Here is a 22461-nt window from a genome sequence, read left to right as displayed (position 1 = left end):
TTCTCTGAAAGATCTACATTAGTACCTGTTTTCACTGGCCAAAATAAATCAGAAAAGAATTTTCACTTTTCTGAAAAATGATGGAAAACAAAAATAGTGTTTAATGTTTATTTTGCAGCTAGCCTTAGTAGAGGCAGCAAATATCCCAACCAGCAAGAGTGGCCCCACCAGTCTCCTTCCCTGACAACTATACTCAGCATCTCAGTGAAGTCACCATAGCTTTGAATGGTGTTTGTGATCATCTGTGCTTTATATCAATTTATTTTGTGCATCCTGTTAGTAAGATGTGTTCTAAGATATCAGAAAAACCTAAAAGAGGTTATTTTTTAGGTCTGGGAATGCTTGAAAATTTTTTCATTGTAAATTAACGGTAATTGCTTCTTTCCTTTAAGCCATGTCAGTTTACAAAAGTTTTCAGAGGATTGCTGTACTTTCAGATAGCAAGGAAAACCTGTATTAACAAGAGAGAAGCATAGAAATTTATTTAATGCAAGTCTTCTTGTGACACAGGATCCTTCATAAGGGAATGAGGACTCAAAAAAGTGGTTCAAGTTGAATGATCTTATGCTAGGTTTGATGAAGAGTGGAAAGTCTTGGGAAAATTGAGCTAACGATGCTAACTGGGGAAAGCTTAGTAGGGTGGCTTCCTTTCGATTCTTCTCAGTATCCATGTCTGTTGTGGAGATAAGGATGTTCCTTCCCCCTGGGTATACAAAGAGTACCTCTCCAATGAGAGTCTTATGACACACTTCAGGGAAGACTGGAAAAGGTCAGAGAGTCCTTCCCGTTCTTGCCCTTTTCCTCAAATTTCTTCATTTTAATGTATCCAATATGCCAGAGTGCCATATTCTGGAGTAGTGTGTCCTGAAGTAGTCTGCCTCATCAAGATCTGAAGTTGTAGGAGAACATCTTTCACAAATTTTCTGAGATTATCATAGATACGCATTTAATTGTTTTGAAACAAAGTAAAATAACATGAATGTTACAAAAAAAATAGTAAGAAAGATAGGGGCACCCAGTTCTTAGCCAGTTGTGTCCAACCCTTGATTTCAGCTCAGGTCATGATCTCAGCATTCTTGAGATCCAGCCCTGCGTTGGGCTCTGTAGTGACAGCACAGAGCCTGCTTGGGATTCTGTCTCTCCCTCTCTGTCCCTCCCCCGCTACCAAGCACTCTCTCTCTCTCTTTCTCTCGCTATGAAGCACTCTCTCTCTCTCTCTCTCTCTAAATACATAAACATTTAAAAAAAGAAAGTAACAAAGATGGCTATATTGAATTCATGCCATGCATTCACACTCATATAGGTGATGAAAACGACAGTTGTCAACTATACATTACTTCTGCAGTTTAAATACTGACAATTTTAGATCATATTGTAGAGAATTTGTTTCCATAGTCTCCTAGATTATCTTCTGTATGATCTTAAAATTTTAACAACATCAGACTTTATAAGTTAACAGTACCTAATGTCTTCTAGAAATCTCCCTGTACAATTTGGAAAAATTTTAAGTTGTTGTTGTTATGTTTTAAGTACAAATGCAAAATAAATAATAAGCTTTTGTGGGCCAAAGATCTTCCACCCAAAGAATTATTTCATTGAGAAAGCCATGAATAAATATGTGAACATTTAAAGAACACAGATTCTGAAAATACTTCATCATTTTTGTGCCTTATATACATTTTTCTCTCAATGATGTGATCAAACAAGTAGCAAGCATTCAATTATGATTTGTTTTGTTGCTACTAAGTTGGCCAGAACAGCATTTCATATCTTACCATTTGAAATGTTATTTTCTTAGTAAAGAAAATCAATATTTTTAGGTATTTTGGCTTATGACACAAAAGTTCAGAATTCTTATCTAAATTATCTTTCTAGGGACCCCTTGGTGGCTTAGTTGGTTAAGCGTCTGACTCTTGGTTTCAGCTCAGGTTATGATCTCACGGTTTGTGGGTTCGCATCAGGCTTTGTGCTAACAGTACAGAACCTCCCTTGGGATTCTCTCTTTCCCTCTCTCTCTCTCTCTCTGCCCTTCCCCCACTTGACTGTTTCTGTTTCTCTCAAAATAAATAAATAAACTTAAATTAAAAAAATATCTTTTTAAAAAATGGAAATTTTTATATCCAATAGTGATAGTGAAGTTACATTAAGCTAATGCTCCATGGAAATAACATAAGTAAACCATATACAATTATAAAATAAAACTAGGTGACATTATAACTGATTATTATCTTTCATTATTTGTCATTTCATTATTTCATTATTTCTGTCATTTATCATTACATAGTTTTGCATAATATCAAACTGACTCTTATACAGAAAATGAGTGCTATGCTAATAGACAAAATCAAAGTTTATAACTAATAGTTACAGCAAAAAAAGCACACTAAAATAATTTATATAGTCCATGCTAAAGAAATCAGAGTAAATGTTACAAAGATAATGAACATTAGAAAATTTTGGATAAGAAGGCTTTATTCTGTGTTCTATACACTGAAAGTCTGTTCTCCCAAAATTTGTATGTTGAAATCCAGTTCCCAATATGATGGGTGTTTGTAGGTAAGGCCTTCAAGAGGTACTTAGACCATGAAGTAATGCCTTCAAGAATGTGATCAGTGACATTATAAAAGATCCCAGGAAGCTCCTTTGCTGCTTCCTCCACGGGAGGACAACACTCTAAAGACCAAGAAAAGGGCTTTTACCAAATCTGCAGTGCTCTTGGACTTTCCAGTTTTCAGAACTGTGAGAAATAAATTTTGGTTGTTTATAAGCCACCTTATATATGGTATTTTAACAGCTGGAGCAGACCAAGAATATCTGTCATTCCGGCCAAATTGAAAGAAAGTTGACCAGCTTTCACAATGTCTACTCCTCAAGCATCAAAACCATCAGAGATGTGAATTAAAAAAAAGAAAAAGGAAATTGAACTCATTCTTTATACAAATGTTCCAAAAATCAGGTTTCTCAGGTGGTTGATAATGACTAATGTCAAATTATCCTTGTCATTGAATTTAGACTTATTTTTAAAAATTATTTTATTTTATTTCATCATGAGAAGTGTAGTTTTAAATTCTCATTTCCTATTTTCCTCATTCCCCCATCCACCTCCCCCTCTAGTAACCATCAGTTTGTTCTCTATAGTTAAGAGTCTGTTTCTTGGCTTCCCTCTCTCTCTTTTTTCCTTTTGCTCATTTGTTTTGCTTCTTAAATTCCACATATTAGTGAGATCATATGGTATTTATCTTTATCTGACTGTCTTATTTCACTTAGCATTATACTCTCTAGCTCTATCCATGTTGTTGCAAATGGCAAGACTTCATTCTTTATTATGGCTGAGTAATATCTATCAGTGGACACTTGGGTTTCTTCCATAGTTTGTCTATTATAAATAATGCTGTAATAAACACAAGGGTGTATGTATCCCTTTGAATTAATATTTTTGTATTTTGGGGATAAATACCCAGTAGTGAAACTACTGGATCATATGGTAATTCTATTTTGAATTTTTGGAGGAATCTCCATACTGTTTTCTATAATGGCTGCATTCCCATCAACAGTGCATAAAGATTCCTTTTCTTCATGCCCTCTCCAATACTTGTTTCTTGTGTTTTTGATTTTAGCCAATCTGACAGGTGTGAGGTGATATCTCATTGTAGTTTTGATTTGCATTTCCATGTAGATTACTGATGTTGAGCATCTTTTCATGTGCCTGTTAGCCATCTGTATATCTTCTTTGGAGAAACGTCTGTTCATGTCCATTTTTAACTGAATTATTTGTTTTTTGGGTATTGAGTTGTATCAGTTCTTTATATATTTTGGAAACTAACCCTTTATCAGATATGCCATTTGCAAACATCTTCTCCCATTTCATAGATTATCTTTTAGTTTTATTTATTGTTTCCTTCATTGTTCAGAAACTTTTAATTTTGATGTCTCAATTTAGCCTTATAATGTAATTTGTCCCCAAGTGGAATTATTATTTCTATAATTGTTGTTTGAACATGTTCTTTCCAAAGATGCAGAGCCATTCTCCAAACCTCCCTGTTCCTAGTTATTAGAGCCATTGCTTGCACAGCAAAAGCATAGAAGCCTGAATAAAGTTCAAAGGCAAATATGTTTAAGAATTAGTCTCTCTTATTTTGAAATTGACAGTTATCTTGACCAGTGAATCATCAGTCATTTAATTATCTTACATGCGCATACACATCTACATACACATTCACACGTATACCACATGCCTACAACAGAGAAAGGTGATTTCAAACTTGTGATTGTATAAATTTCTCACATGAGAAAACACTGGCATGTATTGATAATGTTTATCAAGTGATAGGGAAAGACAATTTTAATAGTAAGAATAACAGTGTATTTTCAGAAATCCAATTAACTTCTGAAAATGCATTGATATTTTTTATGAGACACTTATTTATAAAGAACATTAAAGTTTATTAATGTACAATGGTGTTCATATCTTTCCAGTTATTAGCATATAAATGTTTGCTATTCCAGGAACGTTGTTCAAGATATTAAGGTCCCAAAGAAAACAAATTAATAAAAGGGTCAATTTAAGATATTTTTTCCTGGATGGTCCAGAAGTATATTTAATCCAATTTGGGGCAGACTGAAGTTTTTTTTTGTTGTTTGTCTGTTTTGTTTTTTACCTCATTACACTACAGAGTTTCCTGGTGGCTGGAATACTGGAGACTGACATTTAAAGATTACTCTTCTTTAGAAGGTGATAGTAATGCATTCTAGGCTACCACCGTGTGTTATGGCAATACATTGGATCTACTAAAAAATTATTAGTTCAGTTGTTTACATTGTATTATCATTTATTTCATGAGATTTAAGACATGTTACTTGGGGCGCCTGGGTGGCTCAGTCCTTAAGTATCCGACTTCCGTTCAGGTCATGTTCTCATGGTTCCTGAGTTCATGTCTCACAGCGGGTGAGCTCATTGCCCTGCTTTGGGTGAGCATGAGCCCACTTCTGGTGATCTCTGCTTCTCTCTTTCTCTCTCTCTCTCTCTCTCTCTCTCTCCCTCTGACCCTGCTGGGATTCTCTCATTCTCTCTCTGCCCCTCTCTCACTTGCATCCTCTCTCTCTTTCTCAAAACAAAACAAAACAAGACTGCTGTTACTTAATTTCATATTTTTAACTTATTTATGTTTTCTTAAAATCAATTCCAAGTCATTTACTATGTTAATGGCCAAAATATCATTTATTATGTTAATGGCCAAAATATGAGCTGTTCTTTGTAGCTCATAATCTCTACAAACAAACTGCATTTTTTCTCAAATTCTGTAGGCTCTTCTAATTATACAGAAACCTGAGAGATGGGGTATTCATTGTCATAAAACTTGGGGAAGAATGTCTTTTTGATATTTACTATCACCAAATCTGGCATATGTGCATATTTTCAACATATTTAGCATTTACAGAAATAATCCTGGAGATAAAAAAAAATAAGGAAAAATAAAAATGTAAATATGTATACTTGCTATTTTAATTCCCCTATAGGGCATAATGATACCTCTAAAAATGCCTTATGTATAAAGTATCTTTTAGCCTTCAGAACATTGAAACCACACGTGGAGATAACTTCAGTTACCTCATTGGGATTATATTCTATTTTTATCTCTAGGACCAGTAAGTGCAAGGGCAGCTCTTTTGAGAAAGGCAGAAACAAAAACTGCAATCTTAAAACTAAAGACAAAAGAAAAGCTGCCCTCAGGTCTGAGAAAGAATGTGGTGCTTTCCCAAGGCCATTCTGGCCTGGAAGGAGAAGGGAAGTCTGTGTGGACAGAGTAACAACTGCTTGGGATTGTCAGCAGTAGGTTCTGACTTACACACTGAAGCTTTGCAAGCATTTCGGAGCAGAATGCATTTATTTTTCAACAGATCAGCAATCCCATAACAAAAATTCACCTAGGCATAGACTTTAGGCTGCATCTAAATTATTGATGAATTTAGTAACTTGCTGATAACAAAGCTTTTCTGGTCCCAGGCTCCTCATATGCAAATGATCAACTGCTCTTTCCTGAGAGTAAAAGCTTTTTTAATTGCCTTTGATAGTTTATCAATAAACAATTAAAAACACAAAAAAAGAGAATAATACGGGGGGGGGGGGAAGAAACTTACTTCACAAAATCTCTGTGGGATGTATCACATAACCAGATAAGTTTATTTTTTTTTTCCTAAGAGAGAGATAGAAGTTAGAGATTTTATTTCTAGATACAAAATTTTAGAATCATTTGAAACTAACAATAACATTGTATTCTTTTAGATATTGTGATGCAAGTTTTAGAGATTAACTGCAGGCCTAATAATATGTGACAGGTTTCTAAATACAACAGATGCCAAAAAAGATTTGGAAGATAGAATGTCCAGAATTCTCAAGTGTTTGGGTGTCAGGAAGGGGATGAGTGGGGCAGGGGGGTGGGGGGTGGCGGATATAATTGCTTAATATCTCTGTTTCATTCTTAAGGTCTCTCAATCTTGATAGTAGGGACCTTTTGAGCCTCATAATTATTTGCTGCGATGACATGTCTTCTACTCCATTGGGTGTTTGACATCATCACTGGCTTCAGCTCACTGAAGGCCTGCAGCACCAGTTCCAGTAGCAACCTGTCCCCAAGCAAAAAATGTCTCAAATGTTTCTAGACATTGCCAGATATCCCCTGGGGAAGTTTGAGGCAGTCAAAATTGCCCGTAGTTGAAAATCACCACTGTAGTGTGAGTAGAAACTAAATGGTCAATACTAGATCAAAGAAGAAAAGAACAATAAAAAAAATTGAAAAACACAATCACATGTTCCTAAATTGCAAAACATATTGATCCTGAAATCCACTAACAAACTGTAAAATAAATTATTTTTAGAGATAGAGTATGGAATATACATAATCAAATTATATTCAATCACACAGTTTGAGCCAAATCACAAACAGAAATAGATAAAATATATAAATGGTCTCAAAATTTTATTTTTACTGTTTGGAATCAATCACTGCCAAATAATTTTAACTGGAACCTCTTTATCTATGTTATTCATTTTTGTACTGAATTGCTTATGGGTGGCTCAGAGCTAAAAAAAAAATTCATTATCAGTAGATAATCCTTGGATTGGGTCCTTAGTCAAGGAATGGTGGACAATTGCCAATAGTTGGGCATTTTCCATAGTTGTATTACTCTTTTCCTTTAAGAAATCTAAGTAAAACATCAAGATAACTGCTTAGGTTGCTTAATTAATACAGGTCCAAGTCACATAATGACTGATAATTAAAAACAGATTTTCCCTCCATCTTTTGTAGAAGATAATGAAACCTGTAACAATCTCTAAAAAAATAATATTCTTAATGTTCATTCCATGAACCAAAAGACAGCTATGATAGGCCACCAAAAGAAATTTGAGTTTACTCGTGAGTCAATATAGTATGTAAAAGTTCTATGAGTTTATGCAGAAGTGTCTTGTATGTGGTGAGGATTCAAAATAAAAAACGACCTTAGATTCTCAGAGTAATGTGTAGTCTCCCAAATCAGACATTGTTGCAGAACTGAGAATTTTGTTTTTATGTAAGCTCAAGGTATGGTTATATAGGACAATGGTACAGAACGATTTTATTCACTTTGGTTTTATACAATTAAAGCTATCATAATTACAAAAAGAAAAATATGAAGTGATAACTTGGATATTTTCAACTTTCACCCAGCTATGAAATTAACTGAAGATTTTACTTGTTATATTTGAGTGTAACTTCAACATAACTTCATATATGATTTTGCTCAGTTTCTAAAAAATAATACAATAGCAAACATATTAAAATGTTGTCACACCCTTGGGCACCTGGCTGGCTCATTCCATAAAGTGTGCAACTCTTAATCTCAGGGTCATGAGTTCAAGCCTCATATTGGGCATGGAGCCTATTAAAAAAAAAAAGTATATATACCATATCACTTCTGTAAAATTTGGATTTAATTCCATCTAATGTTATATGGACTGTAGGTATTTGAGGACTTTGTTGCAAAGTCTCACTCTTTTCTTTGATGTAAGATAAAATAAAAATAACTTGCAAACTTATCTCTAACTTTTCTGAGATATTATTTTTCACAAGTTTAAAAATGCAGCTGTATTTCACTGGTGCAGCTAGTAGTTTTGAGTATTTACTTGAAATATGCGATCCTTTACATGTTCCTTATACTGCACTTTTTTCTTTTAGCACTATGTCAATATTTACATACTCATCATTGAAGTGTAATATATTGGTCTCTATTCACATTATTTTTTTGCCTAGCTAAATGTCATATAATAACATTGTCAAAAATACCTGCCCTCATATCTGTCTCTAACCAATTTTTATAATCATATTTCCTTCCATTTCCCTTCACACTGTCCTTGAGTAACTATAAGTTTTAATTTTTCTGAATCTTTGCACATATTGTTTCTTCTGGAAAATACAATCTTTTTCTCAGAGATAATATTAAATGTCATCTTCTCTACTTTACACAGAATAAGATATTTCTTCCTGATGTTTCTACAGCCTTGCCATCATACGTCAATTATATAAGTCAATGAGTGGATTTTCTTACTAATTGTTCCACAGTAGAGACTTTATCTAAATTATTTACCTATCTTTAATCTGTAGAACATAATCTGGCATATAGAGTGCTCATTAAATCTTAAATCAATGACAGAAGAAATAAATGACAATGGAAGTGGCTTATAAAGACACACAGAGACTTGAGGGTTATTTTTGGATGTTTAGTTTATTTCTAAAAGTTGTAAGGAATCATTATAAGCTACCAATGATATGAGTTGAAAGATACTGTGTAATTTGGAAGGTAACTTCCAGGAGATTGAATTATAAGTCAGCGAGAGAGTAAGGCAGAAAAATCAAACTGGAAGTTATAGCAAAAATCTAGGCAACAGAGGATAAAGAATTGAATTAGGCCAGTGATAGTTGCAATGAATAAAAAGGGATAGAGAAATGGAGTGTCTTTGATTTCCCATAAACTGGGAAGAGTGAATTGTACACATAATTAATAAATGCAGTTATCAAAACTGGTGGTTATTAATTAGAACTATGTTCATCCAATTAAAGTTTAATAAGACTCAGGTACCAAATTAAGTGGCTTACATACTTTATTTCATTAAATCTCTAAGCAATTTTATGTAGTTGGCATCAGTAATCTTATTTTACAAATAGACCAAAATTTGTAGGTCACAAGTTAATTTATGTTAGAACTGAAACTTTAATGCAAATCTATCTCAATCCATAATATCTCTTGTGAAACATTTAGTTAGTTTGATGAAAGCAAATTAGACTTTGATTAAATATGGATAATGTGCAGAAGACAAAGAATTTCCTTATTTCTTAATCACCTGTTGTTATAGAATATCTCCTTTAAATCATTATTACTCTTTCATCCAAATCACATTTTTTATGCTATAGCAATTTTGATGACTGTTGAACTTGCTGTTTTTAGTGGAAAATTCTAGTTCATTTAGAATAATTTTCTCTAAGACTGGTAAATGAGCAAACCACTAAGAGTTAAGGCATAATGGTGGTGATTAATAGATGTTAGGAACTTGGGAATCTTGGTAAATATATTGTATGACAATTAGAAATCTTAATCATCTGGGGCGCCTGGGTGGCGCAGTCGGTTGAGCGTCCGACTTCAGCCAGGTCACGATCTCGCGGTCCGTGAGTTCGAGCCCCGCGTGGGGCTCTGGGCTGATGGCTCAGAGCCTGGAGCCTGTTTCTGATTCTGTGTCTCCCTCTCTCTCTGCCCCTCCCCCGTTCATGCTCTGTCTCTCGCTGTCCCGAAAATAAATAAACGTTGAAAAAAAAAATTAAAAAAAAAATCTTAATCATCTGGGTATGCTGCACCAGTGGTCTTCATCTTATGAGATTAAAAAAAAAAAACATAGAGGGAATTGCACATACAACAGATGATAATAATAGAAATTAAGGGTAATTCAAATAAAAAATCATTACCTGCTCATGGTATAATTACTAATATTAAGTAAATAGCCTACAGCAATATCAAATATAATAAGCCAATAACAGGGTGCAATCAAGTGCAATTCCTCTTTGTGCCTGTTGTACTGGTGCCTTGTGCAGCTTAACCACTCACTGTACAAGACTCTTCAGTTTTTATGAAAGGTTATTACAAGAGTTGCATTACTATCTGCCAGGTGGATTCGAATCCTCCACTTTGACTTCCAGCTTTTGCTATGATCTTACGTAATAGGATGTAAGAAGCATCTATTTATTTTTACATGTGGTTAAACTAAAAGTCAGTCAGAAATAATGAATCTTTCATTTTCCATCCCCTTCCAAATATGATGTATTTAACACTTCCTCTTCAAGGACAGCCTTCAGGATGCTTACTATTAGAGAAATCTTGCATAGGAGGTTTAAGAAAGACTAACTCATTCCGGACTGTAATGTGAGTGGGAGCGGGTTTCAATGTGGCTGCCCCAACCAATCACTGACGTAGCAGCCAGTTGTGCTATGGCCCATGAAGCAAACCATGAGCTGCACGAAGCTATCAGGCCACAGTAAATAAGGTTAGTTGAGAAATAGGCTAAAGTATAGATTTTCTATACTTTATAATATAAAAATATAAGAAAAATAAAATAAAAACAAAAGCAGAGCAGTTCAGCTAATAGAGTACACAAAGAACAGCCATGTGTTCTTGTTATATAGTATATACTGTATAGCTCTACACAAATTTAATGCCCGGAGTTAATCTATATTTTTTATAGCGATGCCTTTTATTTTGTAGTATATTCAAAAAAATTTTTTTTAACATTTATCTATTTTTGAGGAAGAAAGAGTGCAAGCGGGGGAGGGGCAGATAGAAAGGGAGACAGAATCTGAAGCAGGCTCCAGGCTCGGAGCTGTCAGCACAGTGTCCAATGGGGGACTCGAACCCAGGGCATGAGATCATGCCCTGAGATGAAATCGGATGCTTAACTGACTGAGCCACCCAGGCACCCCATATTTTGTACTATATTTTTGACAGAACAATAAACCAAAAAAATGAATGAAACGATATAGCATTTTTAATAAAAAATTGCCATCCAAATTTCTATTTCTCAAAGTTGATGCCATGTAGCTTACACCAGAAGGATATCAGGATATTACAAACTACATAAAACACAGACATCTGCTCAAAGTTGCTTCAGCATTTTCTTCAAAGTTTACTATTTACATAAAAAGATGCACACAAATTTTTAACATGTCCACTTGAAGAGCATACATTTATATATTGCCCTGTGAAGTATGATTTTTCATTTGGATCAAGTGATTTATTTATTTTCCATTTTCAATTACAGGTTTTATTTTTATTTTTCATGTGTGTGTGTGGTGGGAGGCAAGTATAAAAGAAAATAATAGATGTTAATATGCTGGCTGCATTACCAGAAGAAGTACATTTCAAAGAGTTAAATTAAGCCTGGTTTACATGAGTGTCCTCAGATTATTCAAATAGAGAATCAGGTTGTTGTTGTTGTTGTTGTTGTTGTTTTCCTAGTGAGGATTTAATTATTTTCATAGAATTCATGGAGTCAAAGGAAAGCTTTTGAAAATTTATTCTATTGTAAATGGGATTCCTGGGTGGCTCAGTCAATTAAGCCTCCAACTCTTTAAAAAAATTTTTTTTAATGTTTTATTTATTTTTGAGAGAGAGAGAGAGAGAGAGAGAGAGGGACAGAGTGCAAGTGGAGGAGGGGCAGAGAGAAAGGGAGGCACAGAATCTGAAGCAGGCTGCATGCTCTGAGCTGCCAGCACAGGGCCCAATGCGGGGCTCAAACCCAGGAACCGCAAGATCATGACCAGATCTCAAGTCGGTCACTTGACCCACTGAGCCACCCAGGTGGCCCAAGCCTCCAACTCATGGTTTCAGCTCAGGTCATGATCTCATGGTTGATAAGTTTGATCCCTGTATGGGGCTCCATGCTGACAGTGTGTTGACAGTGTGGAGCTTGTTTGCAATTCTCTCTCTCCCTCTCTCTCTGCCCGTCCCCTGCTTGCTCTCTTTCTCTCTCTCTCTCAAAAATAAATAAATACATAAATAAACTTAATAAATTTTTTTTTAAAAAGACAAAAACTCAGACTCTTTAATACAGAGAACAAACTGGTGGTTGTCAGAGGGGAGGTGGGTAGAGGGTTGGGTGAAACAGATAAAAGAGATTAAGAGTACACTCATCTTGATGAGTACTGAGTAAAGCTAAACAAAATGTTCTGTCTAGAGAAAAAAGTCAATTACAGCCTTCAAATTTTTAAATCTTATATGTAAATTTGAATAAGATTGAAAAGTATTTATTAAAAAGAAAGCTTAGGGGGTGCCTGGGTGGCTCAGTTGGTTGGGCATCTGACTTCAGCTCAGGTCATGATCTCATGGCCCATGAGTTCGAGCCCCTGTCAGCTGTGCTGACAGCTCAGAGCCTGGAGCCTGCTTCTGATTCTGTATCTCCCTCTCTCTCTGCCCATTCCCCACTTGCACTCTGTCTTTCTCAAAACTAAAAATAAACATTAAAAAATTAAAAAAAAAGAAACCTTAAAACTAATAAGGATATATATTTTAAAGTAAAAAATTAGATATTTAAGGCTGAAAATTGATTAAAATCTTGAATATGCATCAAAAAGATTTACTGTGTTTATCCCATTTATTAATCTTCAAATAATCAACATAAATATTGTAGCCACTTTAATGTAGATGTGCATGTAGATAGATAGATAGATACACATATACATATACATATACATATACATATACATATACATACATGTGTCACAAAAGTTTTATGCATGACCAGAAGGGGCATATTAAGACACACATTTAGAATAGCATAAAGCAGTTTACCACATCTTACCCCTAAATTTACCTTTTTATTTGTAGTAGAGGATGTGATTGTCATAGGGAAGATGATGGCATAGTCATCATTTGGATATATTGGGCACATTTCCAAATTGTAGCCATTCAAACTTCTTTTCAATTCAATTAAAAAAAACACAGGTAATATTTTTACAAAATATTTTTAAGCCACTAACTGCATCTGGATCTCTTCAGTCACACTGTATAAATGAGTCACAAATAATCAGGTAAATCACAATAAATCATTTTAGTAAATAATCAATTATACTTCCTATGAAATTTCAGAGTTGATTTTTTTCTAAAATATGATTTCCTGTTGACTGTGTACCTGAATATTGTCCGCTATCTAAATCTTTAGATGTTGAGTAATTGATACGGTCTCATATATGATATTTGAATAACACAAAGTCCCTATGCAGATCAAATTGACGGTTTAATATTTAGTGGTCAAAATGTGTAATAAGTGATCTCAAAAGAAGTCATAAACAAAAGGATGAAATTCATTTCTAAAATTAGCTTCCACTAATTAAGGATATTTAAATCTAAAATAAGTTGTGTTTATTTAACATATTAAACAAAGGTCTATGAAGAAAAGCAAAGACATTTTTAATCTCTGTTGAAATAGGAAAGATTACAGATGGCAATTTCCCTTGTAATAAGCCATATTTTCTTAGCCATAATTTCATTCCTATTGTCTCAGAATAACAAATCAGTTAGACAGAAGGTGAGATACCCATTTTCACTAACATGAATATTCCATAAACAATGCCACATGATGTGCTAAACTTTCAAGTATGCAAATATATTTCCTATAAGATGTTTTCCAAATAATGGTAAAATATGAAACTTTACCAGTCTTTGTCATTGATTTTGATAAACATAAAACTTTTCTTAGCTTCTATTAGTTTTGAATATAGCATAAAATCATCAGGAAAAAAAGTTCATTGAAATCCAGTTATAACCAGCTTCAAGCTCAACTCATACTAAAAAAAAAATGAGAAAATTATTGACCCATATTTAAGACATTTTCTTATTAACAAAATACTATTATCAACTATGAATGTGAGATATATGATGTTTGTTATGCGTAATTTACTTAGATCCTATGCCAGATGCTGGGTTTTGCAATTGTGAACCATTAAGAAAATATGCTCATGTGAGTACATTCTTTTGGAGAAGAGAGTTATCCTTTCTAGGAGAGTTTAAATCTTTTGAATGGGGAAGGGGTTATTCTTGCTTAGAATGAGGAGAATTTTAACATTGAAGTTTTGGTGGAGTTTTAATGTCTTCCATAAACATTGGACTCCAATCCTGCTAAAATATTCATGTTAATTCATATTCCTCTAGTCAAACCCACATTGTAGTTTATTCTGTGTTTGTGAGTTTTAAAGAAAGCCCTTTGTTGGGGCGCCTGGGTGGCGCAGTCGGTTAAGCGTCTGACTTCAGCCAGGTCACTATCTTGCGGTCCGTGAGTTCGAGCCCGGCGTCGGGCTCTGGGCTGATGGCTCAGAGCCTGGAGCCTGCTTCCGATTCTGTGTCTCCCTCTCTCTCTGCCCCTCCCCCATTCATGCTCTGTCTCTCTCTGTCCCAAAAATAAATAAACGTTGAAAAAAAAATTAAAAAAAAAAAGAAAGCCCTTTGTTTACACTATATCATAGATTTTGAAAAAAACAAGTGTTTTATTCAAAATATATTAAATGTTATCGCTTCGTAAAATTCAACTCTTCTTTTTGGAAAACAGTGTTATACCTGAAGGAAACCAGTGTTATACCTGAAAAGCTGAAGATTATAGGTATTTGGCTCTTTTCTAATTTGTTTTGAAATTTCAGGAACACAAGTAGGTAGTTTGTGATTGGCCTTGTTTTTTCCTAGGCTTTAATTTTATATTTGGGAATTTGTTAAGATTTAAAGTGATCATTTCAATAAAAATCTTATCTAGCTCCCATAGAAAACTCCTAGTTCTCATGTAAAACTGTTTCAGTATACAAGTTGATTGGAATGGAAGAATGCATGAAAGTCTCTGTGCCTTTCAGAATACATGATTATTAAAATGTATTTGGTTACAGGAAAAATAAAGTCAGAAAGTGATCTAATTATGAAGTTAGAAACTCAGTGCTCGTGCCTATTGGCTGTCTGTCTTGGCAGTCAGGTCTCTCATAGGAATCATCCACTTGATTGCTCTATCTTCCTGTGATGAATTCTATTGGTACCTGGTGTTAAACTTCATTAGTTGCTTGTAGTTACATATTGCTGTCTCCTGGTACAGTGCCCAGTTTCAACTTTCATATCATTCTTACTATAAACATTTATTGATGCAAACAAGGTCACTTTAACCACTTAATTACAACGTACACACATTTGGATTTTTTTTAATGGATGATTTATTTTTAAAATGTAACTACTGCCCAAAAAAGGCAGACAGTGAAATTGTTATATATGATCTCTCACAAAAACATGTCATAATATTATTTTCAATGTCAGATGTAACTAACTGCATCTAATGGAGGAAAACAGAAGTTCACTATCCCACATACACTTTTAATAATTCACTTTTGTGTGACTAAGGAATATAAAGACAAAACTAGAGTATTTACTTTTCTTTACAATTAATTTCAAGTAAAGTGTAATATGCAATTGTGTGTGTGTGCATTTGGAGACATGAATTTTGAAATCAGTTTTGTTATTTTGTAAAAATTTTGTGTGAATATGGATAATTTGAAAACAAGATTCATGATGTGTGATTTTTTAACTAAAAGTATGGGATGTTTATATTACTTGCATTTACCAAAGAGATGAAACACTTCTAGCAAATTTTGCCATAAGCTGATGGTCTTGATGTTCCTTCGTCTACTCTAATAATAGAGAAACCAAAGTTTAGACTATATGAACTATTAGGTAGATGAAGCATGGCTTTTCATAAAGAAAATAAATTTTAAAATAATTAGAGATAAACATAAATAGCTAACTGAATTAAAATAGAATTGATTAATTAATGTTTAGCTTACTTTATAATAAATTATGGTTAACATGAGGTAAATAATAAAATGCATATGCCTACTTACAGTAGATTCAGACTGTTAGCCAATAGGTAGAGAGTTAAATTTAGAAATACACAGATGTTTGTTTTCAATGCTGGATAACTGTGATATTTATTTTCTTCCTTGAGTAAGGATGTGTAGATACAAATAGCATATAGTAGGAGATGCCATGGTTCATCAAAAATAATACAATATCTTATATAAGTATTATATGCTACTAAATTATTTTAAATGACTCTATATCTGACAATCAAAAAAGTCCACTGATGGTGCAGAGGATTGAGGATTCCTTAATGTATTAGTTACTTACGACTAACAAATAATATAGCTACAAGGAAATAAAAAGATGGACAATGATAAGGGCATTCCTTGACTTACATAAAACATTTTTAGTAGTATATGATAAAAAGCCAAGAGTTTTTAACATAAGACCTGATGTCAACCACTGGCATAGAAAGTGGAACAGGCACTAGAACCCTTTGAGAAGGACCGAGGAGTCCAGAAAAATTTCTCTAATCCTTCCCTAGAAATAGTTGCAGTCATTTAGCAGGTTAATGTGTATTAAGCAAAAGGAAATACCTAGAAAGTCTGAAGACTACTGGATACATCTGAACAGACAGTAATAACAGGAAATCTAGAAAACGTCATTGCTTATGAGGTCTAAATAAAAAGTGGACTTCAAATTCATATATCTCACACTGTATCCAATAAGTGTTTGGGGACCAATTCTGTGGTTAGTTTCCTCCCCTAGTGTATAATTAGGGTAGATATATTCAGTAGCTGCCCACAGTCTCATTGATTTCCTGATCTGTGGACTAAAAGCCTTTATGAAGGCTTTTCCCTCTCCCTCATCAATATAGCAATTCAGAAACAGTATGGTACCCCAGGAGGTATTGCAGTGCAATGAGCAACAACATAAAAGCCTCAAAAGATGCAGAGGTATTAGTCACCATCACATCTTCTTTCTATTAAGGTGTTACTATTTTTAAAAATGGGTCCATCTTTTGGTAATTCAAACCATCAATTTAATCATTTTTGTAGGGCCCAGAGCAAGCACACAATCAATCTTCTGCATGATCTGGTGATATTAAAGGATTCTGTGTTGGGCCAGTGTGCTGTGTGGTGTATCTTTTAAGCCTCAGTATGATAGCTTTTGATAGATTCCTGAGGTGTTAGAGCAAGTCTATGCTTTCGGGAGCAGGCAATTGGTTTCAGTTTGAAAAGGAAGTCCCTGGTATAATATAAGACTTTGGAAAAGAATCATGACAGATCCATCTGTGGGAATCAAGTAACTGTAATCAGAACTTCCTATCATGAGCTGGTTAGCATTAGATCTACTGAATCATAAAGTCAGCCAACTGCAGGAGTAATCCACTATGTGATGGAAATGACAAAAAAAAAAAAGGATTTGGCATAATCAGTTTCAAAAAGCACAAATAAATTACAAGAACATTTGGCACTGATTCCTTGACAGATACTCCTATTGCATAGGGATCATGCAGAGAATGCTTAGGACAACACTATGGGAAGGAAAATATCAAACCTGTTACATAATAGGGGCAGTGCAGTATGTTGTTGATGCTAGCTCTAAATATACTACCACCTGTTATGGTGGTACCTGTGCCACCCTGTGTCCCTTGAGCACTGCCCTCCAGAATGCAGTGTGTATGCTAAATCCACCTTTGACATAGAGTGCGAGATTTAGGAGACGGAAGTTGTTAAGTAGGATTAGCTCTTCTCACCATGACTCCCTGAGACCCAGCTGCAGAATTTTTCCTTCCCATCTGCACTACCTAAGGAGCTCCCATATCCGAGGTATTGTTTTTAGAGGAAAGGACACTTTCTTTTTTTTTAATAGTTTCAAGTTTTTATTTAAATTCTAGTTTGTTAACATACAGTGTAAGATTAGTTTCAGGTATAGAATTTAGTGATTCATCACTTGTGTACAACACCCAGTGCTCATCACAAGTGCCCTCCTTAAAGGACACTTCCACAGGGACATAGTAAAGGCACCACTGAACTAGAAGAAATAGCCACTACCTACCTCGTCACTTTATTCTCCTGCTGCCTGTCGACTAGCAGATACATGTAGGAATTACTACAATGATGGCAACAGTGACCCCGATTTCAATGCCATTCTAGTGGTCTCTATATTATAAGAAAGTGTTGTGGTATGTCTAAAATGAAGGAGATTCACTGGGGTGTTTCTTGGGGTTTCCTTGCCAAATGATAATCATGAACAGCAACTGCAACAACCCAAGCCTGGCATAGATAGGGAAACTAAAGTTTAAGATACTTTGAGGGTGACAGTCTCAGTCATCCAACCAGGTAAGCAACCTGGACCATCTAAAGTGCAGGCTACAGAAAGTGCAGGCTCTAAAATGGCTGGAAAAGACCTGAGATGATTCCTTTCAACCAGGGCCCCAGGACAAGATGCAGGTAGCAGGTGTCTGCAGCTTGTCCCATGAACCCTTCTCCCTCTTCATTTAGTTTTTGTAGAGATTGGGAAAGCCGCTATCTTGACTGGGACTTCGTGATGAATGGGGAATGGAATGTCTAACTAAGTGAAGAGAAGTGATACAAAGGTGGGATCTCTCTTCTCTTGTGCATCACTTCACTTCTTCTCTGACTCACCTCTTATCCCTGATGAGTCAGTTGCATCAACCAGCTCTTTACAGGTGCAAAGTGATAACATCTCACGACTGTCTGGTAGCATGTACACATCATGTTTTGCTCTCAGGCTTACCTCATACAAAAATGTGGGCCACTTGGAGAAACCTTGGCACTCATACTTGGGCAATTTGGAAGTGAGGGCAACTTTAGGTGTTGCAGCACATTTCTTAGGGTGTCTTATAAGGTCCTATGGAACTAAGCTCCAGGCTCCGGAAGCAGTGGCCAACTTGATAAAGTATCTTTGAATGCTGTATCTTTTTGACTGTCTGTCCCCAAGGCCCATTTAAGCCTGCATCTTGGAATTACAAGGCTAAAGAAGCCACGTGTAGAAAACACTTTTTCTCAGCCCCTGTTTCAAGGCATCTCAGACTAATTACTCTGGTAGAGAAAATTCTTGTGACATACAATATAAAGAGGTCAAGGAAGAAAAAACAAAAACATTAGAAGAAAAGTGACTTTATACTTGTATGGCAATATACTTTTGTACTGAGGTATTTATTTGGTCAATACATTTATTAATTAACAATCAACTGAATATTTGTTGATGAACTAACACTTGCTAATTGTACATGCTATTATGGTAAGTAAGATAGGGTTACTGAAATAAGGCTTAGATATGTTTGAAAAGTATTAAAATTATAAACTGAACATAGCTACATAGAAAATGAGTGATGTGAAATAGGAAAAGAATGAATAGGAGCATACTAGCTTTTGAGATGTTCAGGCAAGATGTTCATGGTTTACACTATGTTGTTTGCATTGAGAAGTCCATTTATTTTTAATTCTTATTTACTGTCTATCTCTTGAATGCTGCCATCGATTTTCTATAATTTTAGTTCATATCACTCAGCTAAAATGGTTACATAAAGGAAGTTTTTTTTATGATGTTCTATTTATTTTCCTAGTAGAATACTCTTCTTCAAAAAGTAGCTAAATGTTGGAAAAGTAACTTATGCTTTGGAAGTAAAAGCTGAAATTTTTCATTCCTGACATAACATTTACTTGCCATATTAAATAAATTGAGTTAACCTCTAGTGGAGCCTCTGTTCATTCATGACAAAGTGTGTATTTTGATGCAAAACTTGAAGTATAGTTCTGATTACTAAGTAAGATAAAGTATATAAAATTCCTGGCTGGTAGTAACTGCTGAATGTGTAATATCCATGAAAAGGCAGGTAAATACTAACGTTGTCTTCTGTTTTTGCTTTGTTTTGCTTTGGTTTGTTTGTTTTATGGTCACAGAAGACAGAATATGTGAAAGTATATGCCATGTCTGATATAATACAGATATTTGAAGAATATTTCCAGTTCCTTTCAGGCAATATGAATTTATTCTTGGGCTACAGCTACCCAACATCCCTATATACAAGCAAATCATATGTTTCAGTCAAATTCCCATCTACACAGCAGCAAGCAAAGTGATCACTGTGGGAAATTAGGAGCCCTTCCTTACAGTGCCCAGACAACTATATTTTTTATCTGTTTTGTGAGTGCTTTTTTTTCCCTAGGCTGCAATTGGAACTTCAAAAGTTCTCTCTCATCCTACTGATGATGTGAAAATCATCTGCAACATTTTTGTCTTTAACAGAGCCTATTAAAATGTTTAGCTGTATCTCCAAGACCTAGGATTCGTTGTTTCCTTCAAAATAAATCTTTAAATAGAAGAAGGGTTCAAACATGTAACTTTTGTCTAGTGGTCTTCTTATCACTGATGCACCTCTTTACTTGGTTTCATTTCTGTTTTAAAAATACAGACCAGGGAAATAAACTTACTGTCAACCCGTGAGATGCACTATGTTTGTAAATATTTACTTCAAGTAGGCAAGAGCAAACAAACAAACAAACAAACAAACAAAAAAACAAACAGCAAAAAAAAACCACACCACACCTTTTAGTGGAATGCAATTTATTCTCATCTCCAAATATATGAGATTTGCATAGTGGCTTTTCTCCTTTTGGTCTTCAAAACAGACTAAGAATAAGTATGGTGTTTGAAGGGATTACACCAAAATGTGATAGACCTACAATCTGTAACTAACCCTTCCTTTTTTCATTTACATTTACATAGTAGTTCTCTTTTTTTGGTTCTACTTTTATTTTAAATAAAATTTAAAAAAAATTTTTAATGTTTATTTATTTTTGAGACAGAGAGAGACAGAGCATGAATGGGGGAGGGTCAGAGAGAGAGGGAGACACAGAATCTGAAGCAGGCTCCAGGCTCTGAGCTGCCAGCACAGAGCCCGACGCGGGGCTCGAACTCATGGACCGTGAGATCATGACCTAAGCCGAAGTCGGACGCTTAACCGACTGAGCCACCCAGGCGCCCCTAAATAAAATTTTTTTAATGTTTATTTATTTTTGAGAGAGACAGAGACAGAATGCAAGTGGGTTGGGGCAGAGAGAGAGGGAGGCACAGAATCTGAAGCAGGCTCCAGGGCTCCGAGCTGTCAGCACAGAGCCTGACGCGGGGCTCTAACTCATGAGCTGTGAGATCATGACCTGAGCCGAAGTCCAACGCTCAACCAACTGAGCCACCCGGGCGCCCCCCTTCTACTTTTAATGCTTTTCCCATTTTACGCTATGTAATAAATGATGTGTGCTACGCATTTAAATCTGCATATAAGACTGAATGTTTTCTTGTGAAAATAATTCCAATATATGCATCCTACTTTTATATTTTCCCCTATTTCTATTCTTATAATGACAAAACATTAGTTTGAGGAAATCTCAGTACTTTAATTGATTAATTTAATTTAATAAATTTTGCAAAAAATAATTGTCATAGATATCTGTCACATATATGTTCCTCAAATGATTGCCTATCAATTATGTTGATAAGGAAACAATATACTTCTGACACATATATAACCATTAATGGCTTAATTTTAAGTAAAAAATCAGAGCATATTTAAAGAAAATATGATATTTAGTTGAAAAATTATTTGGGGGCAGCTAAGTAAACATTATAAAAGGACAACACAAATCAATAGGCAGCATGTTCAGTCTTCTGAAAAATATGATTTTTTTCAAGAGTTTCTTGAAACATTGAACATCTAAGCATTTTAATACTACATTTAAAAACTGATGCTAAAACCCACCATTCAAGTAATATTTTAGAAAAAAACTTGATGCCAGAATATTAGAAAGATTGTCGATTAGGAAACTAATGAGGAGGCTGTAACGCCTTTAAAGCATAAAGACACATGACAGTAAGGGCCAAAGGTTAGGTGGTTTTATGAGAATGGAAATTAAGATATGGATATGATAAAGAAAACCTCATCAGGATTTTGAAAAAAAAGATACTGGTTCAAAGCTGTTAGAAATCCTGAAGCTATGGGGAGCCTGGGTGGCTCAGTTGGTTAAGTGTCCAATTTCAACTCAGGTCATGATCTCATGGTTTGTGAGTTTGAGCTCCGCGTCGGGCTCTGTGCTGATAGCTCAAGCCTGGAGCCTGCTTCGGATTCTGTGTCTCCCTCTCTCTCTGTCCCTCCCCTGCTTATGCTCTGTTTCTCTCTTTCTCTCTCAAAAATAAATAAACATTAATTTTTTTTTTAAAAAAAGAAAGATATCCTAAAGCTGTTTCAGATATTTTAAATCTTGCTGAGCTAGAACAGTTGTGGGATTTTAACATAAGTAGAGGAGTCAGAGGGACAGTTGGTTTCAAACCTGCTGAATGGGGATTAGACTAATGATTTAGTAACCATGCAATATTGCTTGTAAAGTGATTATATAGTAACAAGTTGATCAAACTGATTTAGGAGTAGAGGTAAACAGAGATTTATTCAAGATTATATATTAAATGCCATGGTACCCTGAGAAGGAAGACTCACTTTTTTCACTTACCTTTACCAGTTTTGCTAAAAGGAATTGT

Source organism: Prionailurus bengalensis, chromosome A1 (assembly GCF_016509475.1).
Source record: "Prionailurus bengalensis isolate Pbe53 chromosome A1, Fcat_Pben_1.1_paternal_pri, whole genome shotgun sequence".
Lineage (NCBI taxonomy): Eukaryota > Metazoa > Chordata > Mammalia > Carnivora > Felidae > Prionailurus > Prionailurus bengalensis.
Note: the sequence above shows the minus strand (reverse complement) of the source record.